We start from the raw sequence: 18,358 nt of genomic DNA, 5'->3' as shown, positions 1-18,358 counted from the left end.
CCTCCTTATTTTTGTTATGCATAGATAATAAAGTTATAAGCATCCATTTAAAAATAGTATGCTTTTACTTCCAAGATCTCAGGATTGTTGATTTTTGGTTTGTCATAAGAAAATTAAAAAATACTTTAAATTATTTTTAATCAGAATTTATAGTGCATGTTTAAATATAGATGGATTTAGACCTGCTTTCTGCTTTCCTGGGATCTGTTTATGAAACTAGTGCACGTTCTTTTGCCAATAATAAAGCATTTGACACATCTTGACGATCTAGAGGACCATGTATTTGATGGTCATGTTTCTGTTGACAATAAATATTATGAGGTTTTTACTTTTTTGCTGTTGTTCTATTTGTGCTTGTTTGGGTTTGTTTGACCTTATTCTGACTTTTGGTAAATATTCCAGAAAATAAATTAAAAGCAAAAAGATATTTTAAAAGCCTCTGAAGACCCCTTGTAAATACAGGAATTAAAGATAAGAACACCAGCACCTTTAAAATAGTGATAAAAATTGTTTATCATATTTTACAGTGGCAAGTGGTGGTATCTGGCATTTTAATTTAGAGACACTGCAATTTAGAATTAATTGCACCCTGTAGTTATCCAGGAAAGTACATCTCTTAGTATTCAAATTCTCTTCATGTTTATTTTGTAAATAAACTAAAATATTGTGGTCCTGTGTCACAGATGATGGTGAATGTTCTTAATACATGGCTGTAAAATAAGCCAATCGATACAACCTTATTGGCAGCAGCCATTATCAGGCCAGTGGGCTCAAGTATGGCAGTAACTGTGGCCATAACTAATTTCATATTGAACTGTGTCCCAGGTGAATCTATTCAGTGAAATAAGTCTCCAAATAAAAAATATCCTCCCATTTAGTCTGAGCTGATTGAAAGATGTAATTTCAAAAGGTGGAAAGGGTGGTCACAGCCCTGTGACCTGTTTATGCTGTACCTTGGCCCTTTCACCCTTTACTTGAGCACCTCACTTAACCACTAAAAATATGCTCTTAGCCTTCTGTGAAAAATATTAAAGTTACTTCTCTAGTCATCTATCTACACAAAAATATTCAGCAGTGGAACAACTGATCCCTGCCATTCCTTACATCTTTCTCATATGCTTTGGGAGCTCTCCAAGAAATCTCTACTGTTTAGCATTGGGAAAATGGCGATCCTGTGTTATTGTTCTTTGCAGATCTATTAAATAGCAGATTTTTCATCTGATTTTCTTTCTTCAGCTTTCATATAGAGAATTCCTACTGATAGAAACCATAATACTGGGATAGTTAAGCTTTAGATTACTTCAGTCTAAGAAATCACATACATCTGCCCCTGGAATACCCTGGAATACCACATACCTCTTTGGCAACTTAAGGTCTGCACTGGATGGGTAAAATAAACTGGTTTCATTTCAACATAATCAATTTGACTTTTTCAAACAACTTCATCATTTCTGATACTGCAAAAAATAATTGGTCATGATAATTTACCTCAAGTTGTTACAAGGGCAACAGGAAAGTCCTGATTTACATGCACCATGGAATAAAAGTATAAAATTGAATTTCGTGGTTTCAATCTTTTATCATTAAAAATTGTAAATTCTCCAGTTCTATCTGCTATAATACTCTCTTAGTCACATATTGAAAAATTACTTTCATATTGTAATGAGGAGGAAAAAAATGTGTAACAAAATAAAATAAAATAAACGTTTTCCAGGCCCAAAATCCTTCTTATTTTTTTTTTCACTTCAACCTTTTTTAAAGTAAAAGCAGTGAGGTGGAAGCTTAAACTTGAACAGCTTAAGGATATTGATTCATTCTTACTTGACAGGTGGAATAATGGTTGCAGCACTAACCACAGCAATTACAGCATTAAAATGTCAAAAAATTAGAGGTCAGAATAACAGATAATTTTCTTCCTTTTGTCAGATTAAAAATTGACATTCTTTGACAGCACAGGATTTCTGGCAGAGAAAATTATGACAGCTTAACTCATCTTGTACTTGTAAGGCAGTAATTGATAATGAACTTTACCATGACAGTCTTCTCCTGTGGAGAAACATGACAGAACATCCCTGGTACAAAGCCTGTATCTCTTTTTAATATGTAAACAGTAGTTATATTGGACATTAGATGTTATTTGGAATTGTCTTTACTGTTAGTTTACATCATAATCCAAATCCTTTTCCACTAGACAGACTTGGCTGACTTCAGGGAATTGATGCTGAGAATGCTAATATATAAAGAACAATATAGGAAATACAGTTTATTTATGGTGCTTTGATGTTGTGGCTCCACTTCTTTGGTAAAATATAGTTCCTCCTCTGGTTTCTCCCAGAATATCTGTAGATTTTAGGAGCGCCTTTCTTCCCCAAACACCTGGAAATGAGGACACTCAAAAATCTATTGACTTCAAGTTAGGAACTTGGATAACAAAGTGTTGTGGCAGAAAGGAAACAACACAACCATACTGGTCATTAGAAAATGCCATAGATGAGACAAAATTATTTTTATTCATTACTACATTAATTTAATGCCTTGTAGATGAAACAAAAAATAATTAAGTGGACAGCTTAGTGCATAAAAGGCTAATCACATGTAGTACTGAAAATACATCTAACTTGCAGAAAGGTACTATTTGGGGGTTTTAAATTGTTTTGGGTTTTTTTTTTAAATCATAGCCAGGTCTCTGTTTATTTCCTTTTTTAGACTTTCACCTTGTTTGTGATTAGAAATATTTTGAAAAGTTTTTTCAGCTTTTGGTTTGCTTTGGACTTAAGGATAACTTTGTATCATACTTGTGTTGAGCTGCAAATCCAACTTGGCGGTGCAGTACAATGACTTTCCTGTGACTGTTGCATCTTCACCATATGCTTTCATCTCCCCAGTCCAGCAGGAATTATTGCAAGGACGTAGTAAAGCAAGGCAGTGTGAATCTGGTGGGCTCAGATATTTTTCCCGAGCACCTGTCAAGATACCTGAGCATACTTGCAACGCACACAGCAAATTGAAAAATGATTAAAATTGCTAGTGTTTGACAGGCAGTTGCTGTGCCCATAAACGAATCCTAGTAGGATAGTTTTTCTGGCAGCTAACAGAGCATATGGCCTATGCAATATTTATTTCTTTGGTGATGACTTGATATTTAGCATATTTAAATAATTTGAAAAGTCATAATGATGTGGTAGTCTTGCAGTGCTTTCAGCTACCCTCATTTCTGGGTTATATTTTTCCTCTTATATTTTCTTCTGTTATCTCTTTCTTTGATCTGACAGGAATAACAAAGCATCCCTCTGGATCTGCTCTAGTGAAATATGCCCACAGGAAGCAGAGTAGATCACATCAGTTTTCACTTTTTTTTTCCTCCTTTCTTTTTTTTCCCCCTCTTCTTGCTGAAACACTTTTTGCTACTACAGAGGGCTGACATGATAGGGCTGTCAAGACTCAGCAAGATAGATATATCTTTAACAAAGGGAGCTGGAGTGCTAGCCCTTCCCTGGTGGCTGAACCTGGCAAATTTATGAGGAAAAAATTAACACACTATTCTAATAGCACTATATAACACTTCCAAGGTAACGCCAGCCCTTGCCACCAAGCGCTTGTTCTTCTTTTCTCTCAGTTATTCATATTTATTCTGATTTCATTTTTAACTTGTTAAGATCTTTTTCTTCTGGGAGCTGTTTCTTTGATGTGACAAGAATATTAAAACCACCCCTATAGATCTGCCTGATTGAATTGTACACACAGCACTGGCCACTTATATGTTCACTTGTATTTAATTGCCTCCATACAAGGAATGGTCTTTGCTTCCTTACTAGGAGCAGTCCTGTTTAAGCATGAATATGGATAGTGGTGAAATTAGTTGGAAGCTGCATTTGTATCAATCTGCTTTTTTCAAAGTTAAGTTAAGGAATTCAAGTAAAAGCTATACTCAAAGTAGAAATTATTTTCCTGTATGCCAAGAGTTCTAGTCTCTAAGAAATGTGTATCGCATTCTATTGATTTTTGTCAAGAAATCTACTTCTTCTTCATCCCAAATAATGTTTTTCCTCGACACACAGAACAAGGATTTTTTTTACAAATTTATACTGGTTTGGGGAAAAAAAACTTGACTATTTTGTACTGTATTTGGCCTGTGTGTTTTATTGCATTAAGGGATTATAAACAGAATATTAATAGATTTTTTAAATGGGAACATATATGGATGTAATATAATAATTTGTATGTCTTTCTGGTGAGTTTCGGAGCTCTGTACCCTTCTCTAAATGGAAAAGGGAGAGTTTTAATTTGCTGTCACTTTGTTATGATAACTCCCTGTAGATCAAGAAGCAAAACACAGGGACTTTTTGAGGGTATGATATTTATTTCTGTAGGTAAAGATTCCTGAAGAAGACACAGAATATAAGAAAAGACAGATTCTATAAAATCAGAATATCCAATAAGGAATTCATATAAATTGCATGAGGTCAGTTACTATATAGTAATTGCCCAATATGTAGGCTTCTACTTGGATATTAATGTGTGCACTTCCATATGTTTGTTGTTCAGAGAAAAGGTCTTTCAGAAGGTGTTTTCTTCAGAATCACCAAAACATTTTAATTATGCATCCAATTTGACTACGAAATTACTTTTTGGGAGGACCTACCCTAAGTAACACAAGCCATTTATGACAAGAAGTCAAAAATCATATTCGGATCCATAGGATTCCAATTTTAAAATGTCATTCCATCATTGCTTAAAACAATTATCCACAGTTAGATCAATGATTGATCATGATATCTCCTGTTAATGAATGTATTACAGATGATAGCCAGTATTACAAAGAATCTGTGATGATCTGAATTCATGACCATTCCTGGATCATGCTGTTATATGTTTATGGGAATTCAGAACCTTTCCAGAATCAAGAAAAGGCACATTCTCTTAAATTAAAACAAGGGGCAATTGTTTGTGGCATACAGGTGGGGTTTTTGTCCAAAATTGCCCATTAGAAAGTTTGGGATTTGTTTATTTTTTATTGTACTTGTGATTAAAATGCTCTTTATCCAGGCAGAGCTAAGCACTGCCACTCAAAGAGCACCACCAGCTTTACACCGAGCATTCAAATGGAAGAGCTGATGGTAACTTATTAAGCTGATGAGACTTGAATCAGCCTATTTATTACATATTTCATGTCATTTATTCATCTATACTGCAGTGAGTTTGTAAATAACCCATATTCCAGAAAAATACCTTCTAATACTTCAGCCTACCTGAAGTATTATTTGGAATAAATTGTTTTGCCCATTCTCATCTACATTTAAAATTCCATGTGCATTTCAAACCCTGGAGTCTTACCCAAACTGAGCTTAATGTTTTGCTGATATGGAAAGAACATTAACCACAATTGCTCTCTTTTATTGCAGAAATATATAAAATATAGGTCTTGTGCATGAAAATTTCTTCTTTATTGTCTGGGGTTTTTTTGTTGTTTTTCTCCATATGGATGACAGGTACCAATTATTGATTTTTAAAATTAGCAACAAGCATTTTCACATACACTTGAAGTAATATTTTATGCAGGGGAGAGAGATGTGAAAATAACTGCAGCCAATTGTAACACAAATAGCTGGAAGGGGCTTCTTTTTTCCTATTAGCACAGATTTCAGTTGTATTATGCTGTCATTACCTCAGCATAAATTAACCATTATTCAAAACATTTCCCACAGAGTAGTTTATTGGAACAGATATTACTCAGTCTGAGTATCTAGTCATTCACTTAGAAAGATGCAAAGCTGAGCTTTCTAAATGTTTTAAACATATTGATAATGTGCCTCTTTAATGCCATTTTGAAGCCTGTATACAGTATATCTATATTATTGTTTTCAATTTATGTCAAGAACAAAGTGAAGTTTTGAGGAATGTGTTCTGGGAAATAATCCAAACAAAATTATTTCTTTATAAACTAAAACCTACAAATAACTGAGAACATTTATTTTGAATGTAACAGTATAACTTGTTCCAAAACCAAAATTCTAATATACACTGAAACCTGATGAATACATGACACCTTTCAGTATGTACCTTTTACCTATTCCCCATCAGTCCTCTTTTAGATGTGAGTTTTGAAGGTTTGCCTGTTCTCTGAAATGGATCTTATGTCCAGCAGTGGATAAATTGAAGGCTGGCAGATGGCTGGAGCCTCATCATAAGCACAATTTGTAGTAAAGAGTATGGGCTTTCAAAATCTCAGTGCACCTTCTTAAGGTGGGAACAAGACAGATGATTTGTGATAGAAAGACTGAGCTGAGAGCAAAGAAATAAGCCTGCATTTACTTTCTATTCAGATGAAAAATGAAGCCACTAATGTTATATTGCCACATTTTTTACTTTGTTTTATTTCATTAACAAGAAAAGATTTTATTCAAGGGGTTTGAGATTTCTTTTTGTCAAAGCAGAAGTAGAACACGAAGTCGCATTTTTAATTTTCTAAAGTTATATGTTTATAAAACAAGTATAAAATACACATACTGTGGTTTTCTGAGCCTGTTCTGCTTTCCAAGCATTAAAAATGTCTTCAGTCATCATGTTTTATTTCAATAATAAACCAGAAGAAAAAACATCACAGCTAAAATGCATTCTTTGATGATTAAGTACCCTTTCCTCTTTTATTACAGCCCAGCTTTCAGAAGCCTGTTCTGCTCTTTACTTCCCTGTTTTTCCTCATTTTCTTTTGTGTTTTCCTGAAGGGGAAGTTCTTAATTGTAAAAATAAGTAGAAATAAATATGATGTGTATGTTCTACACTGAAACATATGTAAGTCATTCTTCTGGCAGCAAAGGTCACTAATTATTTGAAGTATTAATAACATCTATTTTCCACAACAATTATATTCTCTAGACTTAAACTTATACCTTCATTTATTTACTTCTACATAAAAGATGTCAAGTGACTCAGCAGATCAAAGTACTACTTGCTTATGATTATCTGAATTCTTTTCAGCTACTAGCAAAATTGCTGCAGGGTATGAACAACTGCTAAGAGAGTCCCTTTCAAGTTTTGGTTGAACTTTCTCTTGGTGTGTTATTTTCTATGTGGGTTTACTAAAAAGATCTCAGAAAGTTGAGGGAAGAGCATCCTAGTGATGAGAGTAGAAGACTGACTTAGGGACAGGATTTCAAGAGCTTGACAGAAAATAAGAGTCAAAGGAGATGTGTGGCAGAAAGGCAGGAATATGGAGAGTTGCTAATGCCAATGTATATAGGAATATTTTTAGGTCTGGTGCCAGATTAATTAGCACTTACAGGGTCAAATTCAGATGGGAAAGTTTAGACATCATTGCAGAAATTTCCGGAGGTCTATAGGCTATAATTTGAGTGTACACATCTCATAAGAGATATTGTAGAAGCCTCATTAAATGGATCATCTTAAACTAGGATGAGCAAGCACTGTGAAAATGGATTTTTAGGAAGAATGTACAATGTGGGAAGATGGAAAAATTGTGGCTTTTTTCGCCTGTATCTTTTATTTTGTTATGTTTTGTTATGGTGATAGCTTCAAGCATAACAGGAAAACAACTGTGTTGTAAGTAACTGCATTAATCTGTGCCTCCCTTGACTACATTAACTCCCATTCTATGTTACTGTGATTTTTTCTGTTTTAATTCAGGAATATATTTAAAAATTTTTAATTTCTGAAAAATTATTGTAGAATTTGGTTTTTTAATTGATTCATTATGGATGAAAATTTTACCAGACAGCCAGGTCTTTGGAGCCCTTCATTGTTTAAGACCCTGTGTGAGTAGTTGATGCTTTGGTGATTTAAGTAGACCAAAGTCAATAGGTTTAAAATTTGTGGTCAGTAGGTGTCCTGAGCATTTACCATGTATAGAATGCTATACAGCAAGCATGGTTTGCTACAGCTCCTGCAACCAAAACCAGTTGCATGTAATTGACTCCAAGTCACAAAAATTAAATATTGTCCTAAATACTTGCAGTTCTTTATTTATTTCTTATATTGCCAAATTTGTCTGGAGGTGACACAAAATGTGTAGTATTTTTACAGAATAAAATGCAAACATATGTATTTCCTAGAACAAAAGAGGGGAGTATAGAGGAGGGAAATATAACTAAAATGGAAGAGTAAGGAAAAAACTAGGGACTTTTTCTTTAAAAAAGGATAAATTCAGTTGATGGACAGAAAAATCATGGAAGAGGTGGAATTATTGATGTAGTTTTGTTTAAAAAAATCATTCCCTCCCAAACTAGGCTGTCATTGCAGAAACTTTACATGCATTTATTGTTTATTTTTAAAGGTTTAATTGTTAATTTTTAGAGGCTCACAATTTAGCTGTTAAAATAAAAAGTATAGTTTAAATCATCTGTAAGCATGCACTGTGAAAACTCCTAGTCACAAAAAAATTAATTAGAAAAAATTGATGAAGTTTCAAAGTTTCAGTAAAAACTCCTACTGGTATTACTGTTGCCTCTATGAATAGGATGCCTATGCTTAAAGGACTCTGTGCTCCTCAAAATGACTATTAAAAACATGCAGTGTCTTAAACAAAATAAAAGATGAGGAGAAATAATAAATAGAATTAAACCTGATGAGGTCACAAAACAATTTTCTCTTCTGTCTGTACAGAGTAAAATTTTGTAGTGTGTAAGAGGCAGTGCCCTATTTGGGTGACATAAGCATCTCTGAAATCCATGGGAAATAGCCCAATACTACTTCCTTGGCTTCAATCCCAATTAGTCCCCAAGGATTTAACAAGTCTAGGGTGCTTGTATTTTATTCTCATCCTGGTTAGCTTTTCCTTTTTTTCTGGCAGCTGTGCGGGAAGCAGCAAGCCAAGCTCTGTCTGCTTCTGTGACCATTCATGGCTCATGAAATAGACATCCATCTTGAAAGTCAGGGAGCCTTCAGAATTATTCAATCCCAGCATTTCCTTAAAAATACCATGGTTTTTTTTTCACTTGCTGCATTGGCCTGTTGAAAGCTGTGAGTGGAGGTTAGGCTGACTGCTTCTTCTTTCAGACCAGGCTGTGGAATACGGACAAAGATGCTCAGTTTTGCTGTTTTGTCCAGACTGCAATTTGCTTCATGTATTTTTCCCCAGGAGAACTTCATGAACAGTAGAAGTTTCTTTCTCTGCCACAGTGGAGAGGAAAATAACAAGAAATTTTTCACAAGTGCCTTCTCTCTTTTTGTAGCTTCTTTACTCCTGCACAGGATCTGGAGCTTTATTACTTTAGGACTATGAATGTGTAATACCAGCATCTTCATTTCCACAGAATAACTAGGTTCTGCTTTCAGCTCATCATTCTGGTCAGTATAAATGATCATGCATCAGTGATGTGTGGGTTTAAAATGTTAATAATTTTAAAATTATTTTTAAATACTAGAACCAAGAGCAGTATCAAGTTTTTGTCCAGATTAAAGCCTTGCATGTGGCATAGAGTTTAACTGGACAGGTCAGGGTGAGAATATATTTTCTCTGTCTGAAAAGAAATTATAATGAGGGATGAAGGAAAGAAATGGAATTGCGTGGGAAGGTGGGTATTTACAGAACTCCTGTCTTCTTGAGGGAGGGAGTAGGATAAGACAAATGAACAATAAAGAGAGGAAAATAATAGAATAGACATTTGGAGCTTTTATTCAGGAGGAGAAGGAGGAAGAGAACGGGTTAGAAAGGCAGTCATTGGGAGCCTTGTAGAAATGAGGGAATTACCATAGGAACAGACAGCTCTTGGTGTGGTTAATGGAGAGAAATTATATTTGTGGCCTTCCCAAAACTTCATGCGATTTTTTTAGTCTTGACCCGTGGAACTTATTTTTTAACTAGTGAATTAATTGAGATATTGCATAGGATAATCTAGTTAGGCATCTCTAAACAAAAACAGAGACTTTATTTTATGTACTTTTGACTTGTAAATTTTAACAGACTTTTAAATGCAGTTGATGGTGTATTGAAAAGTACTACTGGCAATTTTTAGCCTAGAACAGCTGGAACTTCAGTCTTTCTTGCTGTAACACTGCCTTTCCCATGAGGAAACAATTGTATCACCCAAGATAGAAGCAGTGGTTTTGTATTTTTTTTAAATGCCTGTAAATTTTAGTGACTGCCAACCAGAGGATGATAATTAGAGTTATCTTTTTTTTTAATTTTATTTATTCTTTTACTTTATCTTTTGTAGCATTTGAAAATCGATAGTGGTTCCAGTGAAGAAGAATACAGAAGAGAATCTGTATTTAAAAATTCAGAAGACTTTTTATTTCTTACTCACAAAAATGTAACAAATTTATCTTTGCTTTAGAAATAACCATTACTGTAGGTAGTGCACTTAGAATCCTTGGAGCCTTTTTAAAAAGCAAGGTGTGTTTCATGAGTTTCCTCTGTTTCCTCTGTTTAAAGAAATAAAACCCAACAGACCCAGATCCCAAAGATCTAAAAATATGAATTAAGATTTCATCATCCTGGCTTGTATTTCATATGCAAAAGAGAAAAATAAATTAGTTAACAGGATGACATCATGGAAACACTTGGCTTAAAAGCAAAGACTTCTGAGTAGGAATGACAAGAAATATGTAAAAGCTAAGACTGTAATGGTAGAATTTTTTTTAAAGAAAAAGACAGATGCCAGCAAGAATAGCTTCTAAAGGAGTATAAGTAACAAGAAGAGCCTGAGTTTCCTGAAACTTTAAACCAGCACTGCAAACTCAAGAAGAGTTTGGGCAGATGAATTGATCATGTTCACTCTGAACATGATGTTCAAAGCCAGATCTTGCTAAGGCCTAAGAGTGAGAACTTTTTCTTAGTAACAGGAGTTATACAATGGGAGGCACATTGAGGAAATGCATCTGGTTTGGTTTGGTTCGGTTTGCAAATACAAACTAGGACACATCTGCAATTTTGTATGTTGAAATGCTTTGATTACCATCCTATAAAGGAGTAACACAAAGGAGTAGTATCAAAAGGGAAATTCCATGTTGCAGGTGTACATTTTAGTAATTTGCATTGCAGAATCAAGATGTCAAAGAGAAGTTTGTTCCATAGACCTAAACACTAGATGGGAAAGATCATCTAGATTGGTCTCTCACCCAACAAATCACATAGACCTTTTGCCCATTTACCTTTTTGAATCTGACCATCAGGGTTGGTGTCTGAATAATGAAGAGGATATGGAAGTGTTTCCTTATATAGATAGAGTTTAGATGATAAGAAATTATCTCAGACAGTCACCTTAAATATTTATAATCTGAAAACAACAGCAATTTTTTTTTTATTTTAAAAGAAATGAATGAATGTCTTTGGAAAAGATGGAATTGCTTTTCAAGTTGAGAGGAATCCTTGTTTCTGAGGTTGCTCATTAGGTGCTTATTGTGAAATGATTTAAGGACAATTTTCAGTATCTAAAAATAAAAAATCCTGATTGTCTAATAGGTTTCAAAACCTTAACTATATGTCATTAAGTTACATATTTGATGAATTATTGAATCATGCTATTATATCTCGTAGGAATTAATTTAGCAGTAAAACATTTTTTAATCTTTGTGCTCACTGACTTAATGATCAAAGAAAGCAACATTTTGTTTTACAAACTTAATACAGATTTGAAGGAATGATGACAGAGCAATGATTTCATTTGGCATGACTTCAATGAACACAAGAGTTTCAGTAAATGTTACCAATCTATATGGGACAGAAATAATTGCAAACATGAATATAAGAAATACAATGGTTCGACTGAAGACAATAATGGCAAGAAATGAGAATAATAAAATGGTTTTTTATGGGGTGGATGACCTCGTTACTTTCTAAAGGTACCTGAGAAGGGAGTGGAGAGGGAGATGCTGAGCTTTTCCCTCTGATGTTCAGGGACACATGAAAATGGTTCAAAGCTGTGCCAGGGGAAGTCTATACTTAACATTAGGAAGCTTTTCTTTTCTGAATGTGTGGTCAGCCACTGGAACAGACTTCCTAGAGAGGTGGCCGATGCCTGAAGCCTCTCCGTGTTTAAGAGGCATTTGTATGATGCCCTTAACAACGCTCTTTATCTTTTGGTCAGCCCTGAAGTGGTCAGGCAGTTGGACAAGATGATTGTTGTAGGTACATTCCAGCTGAAATACTCAAGTCTAGGATAGACTATACAAAAAAGAAAAAAAAAAAAGAAAAACAATATTGAATGTATTTGTAAAGAAAATTATAAAGAAATATATTACTTTCTTCACTTCTGGGATATGTTTAGGGATTTGCATAGCATGAACTCTATGAGCAGAGGGATGCTTCCTATTTGTAGGAGGCATTTTGTATACAGGCAAACAGCACAGAAGAAAAGGCAGTGGAATTGTTTGTCATGGACTGGGAACAAGACCCACATTTTAAAAAGTTATCAGAGCTGTAAAAAGAATGTGATGAAATGAGCAGTGTCGCCTGAGAAGCCCCAATAACAACTCAGACCTTGTTAGAGGAATTTGGGGTGAAATCTTTTTGCTTAAGAGTAGAACAGATATTTTTTAGGTTTTAGTGTAATATAATGGGAGAATTTTGTTATATCAGTGCTAAATTCCTTTGTTCTGGGCAGAGTTGGAAGGGACAAAATTATAGGATTTTTCTTTTCTTTCTGGTATAGTATAGAAAGGGAGGGGAGCACTTAATTCCTTGATATCAGCCCTTTTCGGCCTAAGGAGGTTCTCCACAATTTTCAGGGGAATGGAAGCATTTGTACTCAGGCAAGTGTGAACTTTAATAGTGAGAGAATGCATGAAAGAGTAAAGAACACTTTTAGCTAAACCTGTCCTGCCTGCAGGATATTTATATTTATGGTATTTTTGCTTCATCTGCTCTGTTTTTGTTTGTGAGATGTATTGAATTTATTTCCCACTTGCAGTCCATTAACCAAATGCTTGCTTAAGCTGGCAGTGTTTAAAATATTTTTTTTGTCATGAGAGTCATATTGGAGTACTTGGAGTACCAGGGCCAAGGATGAGAGGGAGATAAAATAAAGGTGAAAGAGGGGAGAACTGGGTGTCACAATTAGTAGCTTCATGAGGTAAATGTGAGAGGTAGTAGGCAGCACTCCCTGAGACGGACAAGATCACCAATGTGACTCATACCTGTAAAGAGAATAGGAGATCTTACCTTCCACATTCTCATTCCTTTCATAGCACTCTCTCCTTTCACAGGAGAATGAAGAAGAAGTTCAGGGATGGAGAGCTCTGGGGGGAAGCTGAAGGTCAGTTTTGAGCTGTTTGTGTTCTGCTAGGGAGCCATTTAATTGCACACAGGATCCAGCGAGATACCTCCTGTGAGGGGAATGAGCTTAAGGATACCCCTTCTCCATTGTTAAATTAATAAAGTAGTGACCTGTGGAGAAAATCCATTCCAGTGCCCATCTTTCAGTCCCTTGAGTATCCTGATTAAATAACTGACTGTATTGAAGCCTCCAGAGCAGTTGAGTCATTGCTTGTGTTTAAACTACAGCACTTCTTTCCTCCAAACATACAGTAATAAAATGGAATTCAATACTCTTAATCAACTTATCAAAAATCCTGAAGATACTAGTGCTGCTTAACATCTGTAGATGCAAAGAAAAAAGCAATATCTCACACCACTCGTACAAAACAAAAGCACTTCAAGCTGTTTATGTTACCCACCAAAGGGCTGTCAATCTTATTTGCTCTGAAGAAGACAGTGCTTGGGGGCTGCTGAGTGTGCTGGCTGCACAGGAGGGAGAGTACATAAAGGATTCCTATGTTTACTTGGATGCAAAAATGAAATAAACTTTCAGGAACTGCAGTGTTGGATGACTATTGCTGTGGTGCATATTTCTCTAATGCCTCAGATTTTCACTTTTCATTGGACTCAGTCCCCATGCATAGAGGAAAATGGATTATAGAAAAATTTCAGTGTGATAACAAGAAATAAAACACATCAGGATTATGGGAATTAGTAGTAAGAAGCCTGAACATGTTAAAAAAATAAAAACCAATAAAAAACAGAAAGATAAAAATTTTAGAAAGCTTACTGATCGCTGTGGTAATCAGTGAAGATTAATAAAACAAGAGTACTTCACACAAGAATAAAAATATTGTCTATCTGCAGTGCAGTCTGATTTTCAGGAATTTCTTTCTTCCCTTCATGATTTAGAGTAAAAGTGCTCATGCTTTTAGGTTTCTTGTGTTAGGTAAATCACCAAGCATCTCTCTCAGCAAAGGGGATTTTACAAATGAAACAGACTGTTAATATCTTCCTTGGTGATGTTATCTGCATTTCCTAAGAACCTTTTTAGAGAAAAAGAATGTTAAAAATAAACTACTTAATGGCTTACCCTTTTTGCAGAGGTGTGTCAGCAAGCAAACAAAACCATAATTTCTCACATGAGTCAGTTCTAGCATTTGCATTTAGATTAGGACTGTGCTTCTGAAATGAATATGCCAACCACCCTTATTTGTCATGCTTTCATTCAAGCTGCAGAGCAGCTTTGGAGTGTGTGAATTTTCTCCCAAACCACAGAAGCTGAGTGTTCCACAAGTGCAGCTGGCAGAGCTCACTTCACTGTTGGGATATGCAGCCCCCAATGGAGCCCACCTGGGAAAACCCTGCTGTGGACATGTATTCAGCAGGGCTTCCTCAAGAGGAACATGGCTTCTTCTCCTTGGGATACAGTGACAGAACATGTGAATAGTTCAAAGCTGCATGTGGGAAAGTATGGGCTGGACAATAGGAAGCATTTCCTTACTGAGAGATTGATCAACTACTGGAACAGGCTTCCCAGAGGCACAGATGATGCCCTGAGCCTGTGAGTGCTTAAGAGGCTTTTGGACAGTGCCCTTAATAACATGCTTTAGCTTTTGGTCAGCAGTCAGGTGTTGATCAGAGTGATCACTGTAAGTCCCTTTTAACTGGAAAGAACTCTCCTCTCCTCTCCTCTCCTCTCCTCTCCTCTCCTCTCCTCTCCTCTCCTCTCCTCTCCTCTCCTCTCCTCTCCTCTCCTCTCCTCTCCTCTCCTCTCCTCTCCTCTCCTCTCCTCTCCTCTCCTCTCCTCTCCTCTCCTCTCCTCTCCTCTCCTCTCCTCTCCTCTCCTCTCCTTCTCCTCCCCTCCCCTCTCCTCACTGTGCATCTCTGTTTCTGTTGTTTCACTTCTTCCTGGTAGAGGCATTGCCTTTGACCACTAGAAGTAATTCTTACCCCTAAAGAAACAGAGTGCATGGATTATTTAGTAACATGCTTGTGTTTATTTCAGTTAGAATTAAACCCCAATACTTCAGTAGACTGAATAATGAGCAAAGCGAATGTATTGAACTCTTCATTCCATGGGAAACTGACACTAAGGCCTTACCCTCCAAGGTGCAGGGCAGCATCCCAGTGTCCTTGTGAATGTACAGTCTACCCTTAAGCATAAAAATTGGAAACCAGTAAATTACTTTGAGCAAAAAAATTGAGGATCTTGATCATTGTACTATTCATAAGATTTGGTTATCTGATATATTGATTTATTGACCAAAATGTATGCAAATATATAAGAGATATGTATTTATATTACTTTTAAATGATCATTATTAAATCCTATGAAGTCACGTTTTGTTTGAGCGTATAAATTAGCTTGTGTGAGATTGACTAATTTTAAACTTGGAATTGCCAGCAAGTTTGCGGATTTTTTTTCCTCATTCTGACCTACTATTATCAAATAATATGCTAAGAGCCATTTTATTTTTCTGAATACATGATCATATCCTAATAGATACTCCCTGAAGTGTCTGGAGTACAAATCTCATTTTATGTGTATTAAAAACAGTAGGGATTCTCAAATCAGCTCACTAAATAGCTTTTCTGCAACACCTTATTGAGGAAGAGAAAACTAATATAATTGCCATTTTGCTGTTCTGAAAGCTTTAAATCTTGCAGCCACTGAATTCCAAGCTTATATTGTTTCTGCATGAAGGCCATTTGAAGGTGAAATGAGAATAAACTTGATTTTATTAACATTTGTATTAAATTGACTAGAATGTGTATCCTGGGGAGTGGTGCTGCACTTTGCACACAATACTCAAGATCTGATGGGAGAAAAGGAATAGATTGATTAGAATGAAATGTTTAAGAACACTAAATAAATCTAAAGTTTGATGATTTACGGCTCAAGAAAAACTGTGGTGTACACTTACCAGTTTTCAGATTAGCTTTAGATACAGCCAGAGTTCTCTTGTAAACAAATCAATGTATTACATTATACTTCACAGATCTATTTTGTACCTGCTTTTCATTTTGTGTCAAGTTATCTGATAGGAGGCAGCGTTAGGAATACCCTTGGGCCAGTCACTTTATCTCTCCGTGCTTATGTTTATCTTCTGTGTTATGTTTTGATGAGGTTTTTCTGTCCTTTGTGAGTACTGTGAGCTCCAGAGAGCAGTACCAGCTGTAGCTGTGCACAGCAGTGGTGTTGTGCAGACTACAGTGCAGTAGCGGTGCAGGAGCTGAGTGTTATGGGTATTTTTTAATCAGCATTGTTCCGTTTCTTTAATGCTTCTAAGAGGTGTCAGTTTTACAAATGGTATTTTGACTGAAAAGGATAACATTACTATCCATGGGGTGGAGGACAGGCAGTTGTCTTGCAAATGCAAGCCAGCAAAAATATTCAATGTTCCCTGAATATCAAGGTCTTGGTTCTGTATTTGTTCTGGTTACAAAAGGACTCAACATTAACTAAAATGTTTTAAAATTATAGGATCATAGAGTATGTGCATTTACCAGCACATTTTCAGCTGTAAAATAACAGCTGCTTTTGATAATTACATTTTGAGTGTCCATTCCTCATAATCTGAAAAATTCATGTGAGTTTGTTATTGTATTCTGCTTCTCTGTCTCCTTCTCTATTGCCTCCATAAATCTACTTGAACTGAGAGGGAAAGCCAGCAATATTTATATTTGTGTGGAATTTACAGACAAGCAATCAGAATTTGCCAAGACCGGACAACATGAAAGTAAATGTGTAAATTAGAACTGGACAGCATTGAAAAAAAATTAATAATTCATTTCAGTGCTCCTGTGAGAGAACATAAGTATCATTTAAGGATCACTCTAAAGGGTAGAAGAAGAAGAAGATCTGGGTTTTTTTCATTATTGCTGCCAAATACAATTCACACTCCTATTTCAACACAGAATTCTTTCAAAAATTAGAATTAAATTAACCTTGATAATTATTTGAAAAAAACCCTGAAAAAATGGAAATTAATTTTCTGAAAATATCAGCAGATATATGTGGGAGTATATATAACACTGATATGTAATGATATTGTTAATATTAGTATTTGTAATTTTGAAAATGAAATTCACAAACAAGTATGATTCCTTTCCCTTCTGGTAAATCAGTTCTGAAGTACTGAATGCAATAGAAAATACTATTTTTATGTGACTTGAAATGAATTTTGTATTCCCGTGTAAAAAATGTCTGCATTAATGAAGGTATTTACACATTGTGTAATGAAGTACAGCTTGTATGGTACATATGGATAGCTGCTCTATGGACATATACACACACGTATACACATATGCCCAGACAAATGTGTTGGTTTTGTATGAAAGTCATCTGTGATTTTGAATTAATTCACCATTAAATGATGTTAATAAAACCTGAGATGCTGACAAGTTCCCAAGAAACAGTCTGCGCCTTGGAGGCTGAAGTTCACTCTGAATTAGTCAACAAACAAGAAATCACCTGTACCGATATAATTACAGCATCAAATGTGCTAGGGCTACAATCCAAAGTCCTTCAGCTGCTTGACTGGACCTTGCATTAAGTTTCTTTTTCAGCAAACGTTTGTTTGTGGTATTCTATTATATACCTGTCAGTCCAGGGCATTAAGAGTGTTGGACATCAGTGACCTGTTAGGAAATCTCTCTCTAACATCTGTTTTTACATTTGTGTTGTGAAGTGGAGGAAAGCACAGGTTGGCTTGTAGGAATGACAAAATATGTACCTTAAAAGGATTCCTCTGCATCCTGAAGTATTTATGGTGTTTGTCACTGTTTTATGTCTAAAGGAAATAACAAAATTTACCAAGATACAATGGTTTTGGTGGGTTTTCATGTTAATTCTCTGTAGCCAATGAAAAATTCATAAAGATCACAAGAAAAATATTGAGGGTCAGTAGTTCAGGTTACAGTATATATATAGGTACATAATGCACTCTGCATTTCAAAATCTGACAGTTTAGTTTCCTATGAATGCTTTAGTCTCAATTTTACAAGGTCAAATAAAATAATATGTGTCTGAAAAATAAGGAGTATTCTCTAACAGTATTGTTTCTACCAGTAACAATCTTTTGTCAAAGTTTTTAAGAACATATCTTAGATATAGTTTTGTTTGAATGAACTCTTTGAGTA

At 35.3% G+C, this 18,358-nt stretch overlaps 1 protein-coding gene across 5 annotated transcripts in view; it reads left to right on the top strand.

The window, feature by feature from the left end:
• Positions 1-18,358, top strand: part of NBEA (neurobeachin) — a 458,173-nt gene that overhangs the window by 414,212 nt on the left and 25,603 nt on the right. The gene's annotated exons all lie outside the window — the stretch shown is intronic.

Source organism: Molothrus ater, chromosome 2 (assembly GCF_012460135.2).
Source record: "Molothrus ater isolate BHLD 08-10-18 breed brown headed cowbird chromosome 2, BPBGC_Mater_1.1, whole genome shotgun sequence".
In the NCBI taxonomy this organism is placed as follows: domain Eukaryota; kingdom Metazoa; phylum Chordata; class Aves; order Passeriformes; family Icteridae; genus Molothrus; species Molothrus ater.
The sequence above is the reverse complement of the archived record's forward strand: the minus strand, read 5'-3'. Positions and strand labels throughout refer to the sequence as shown.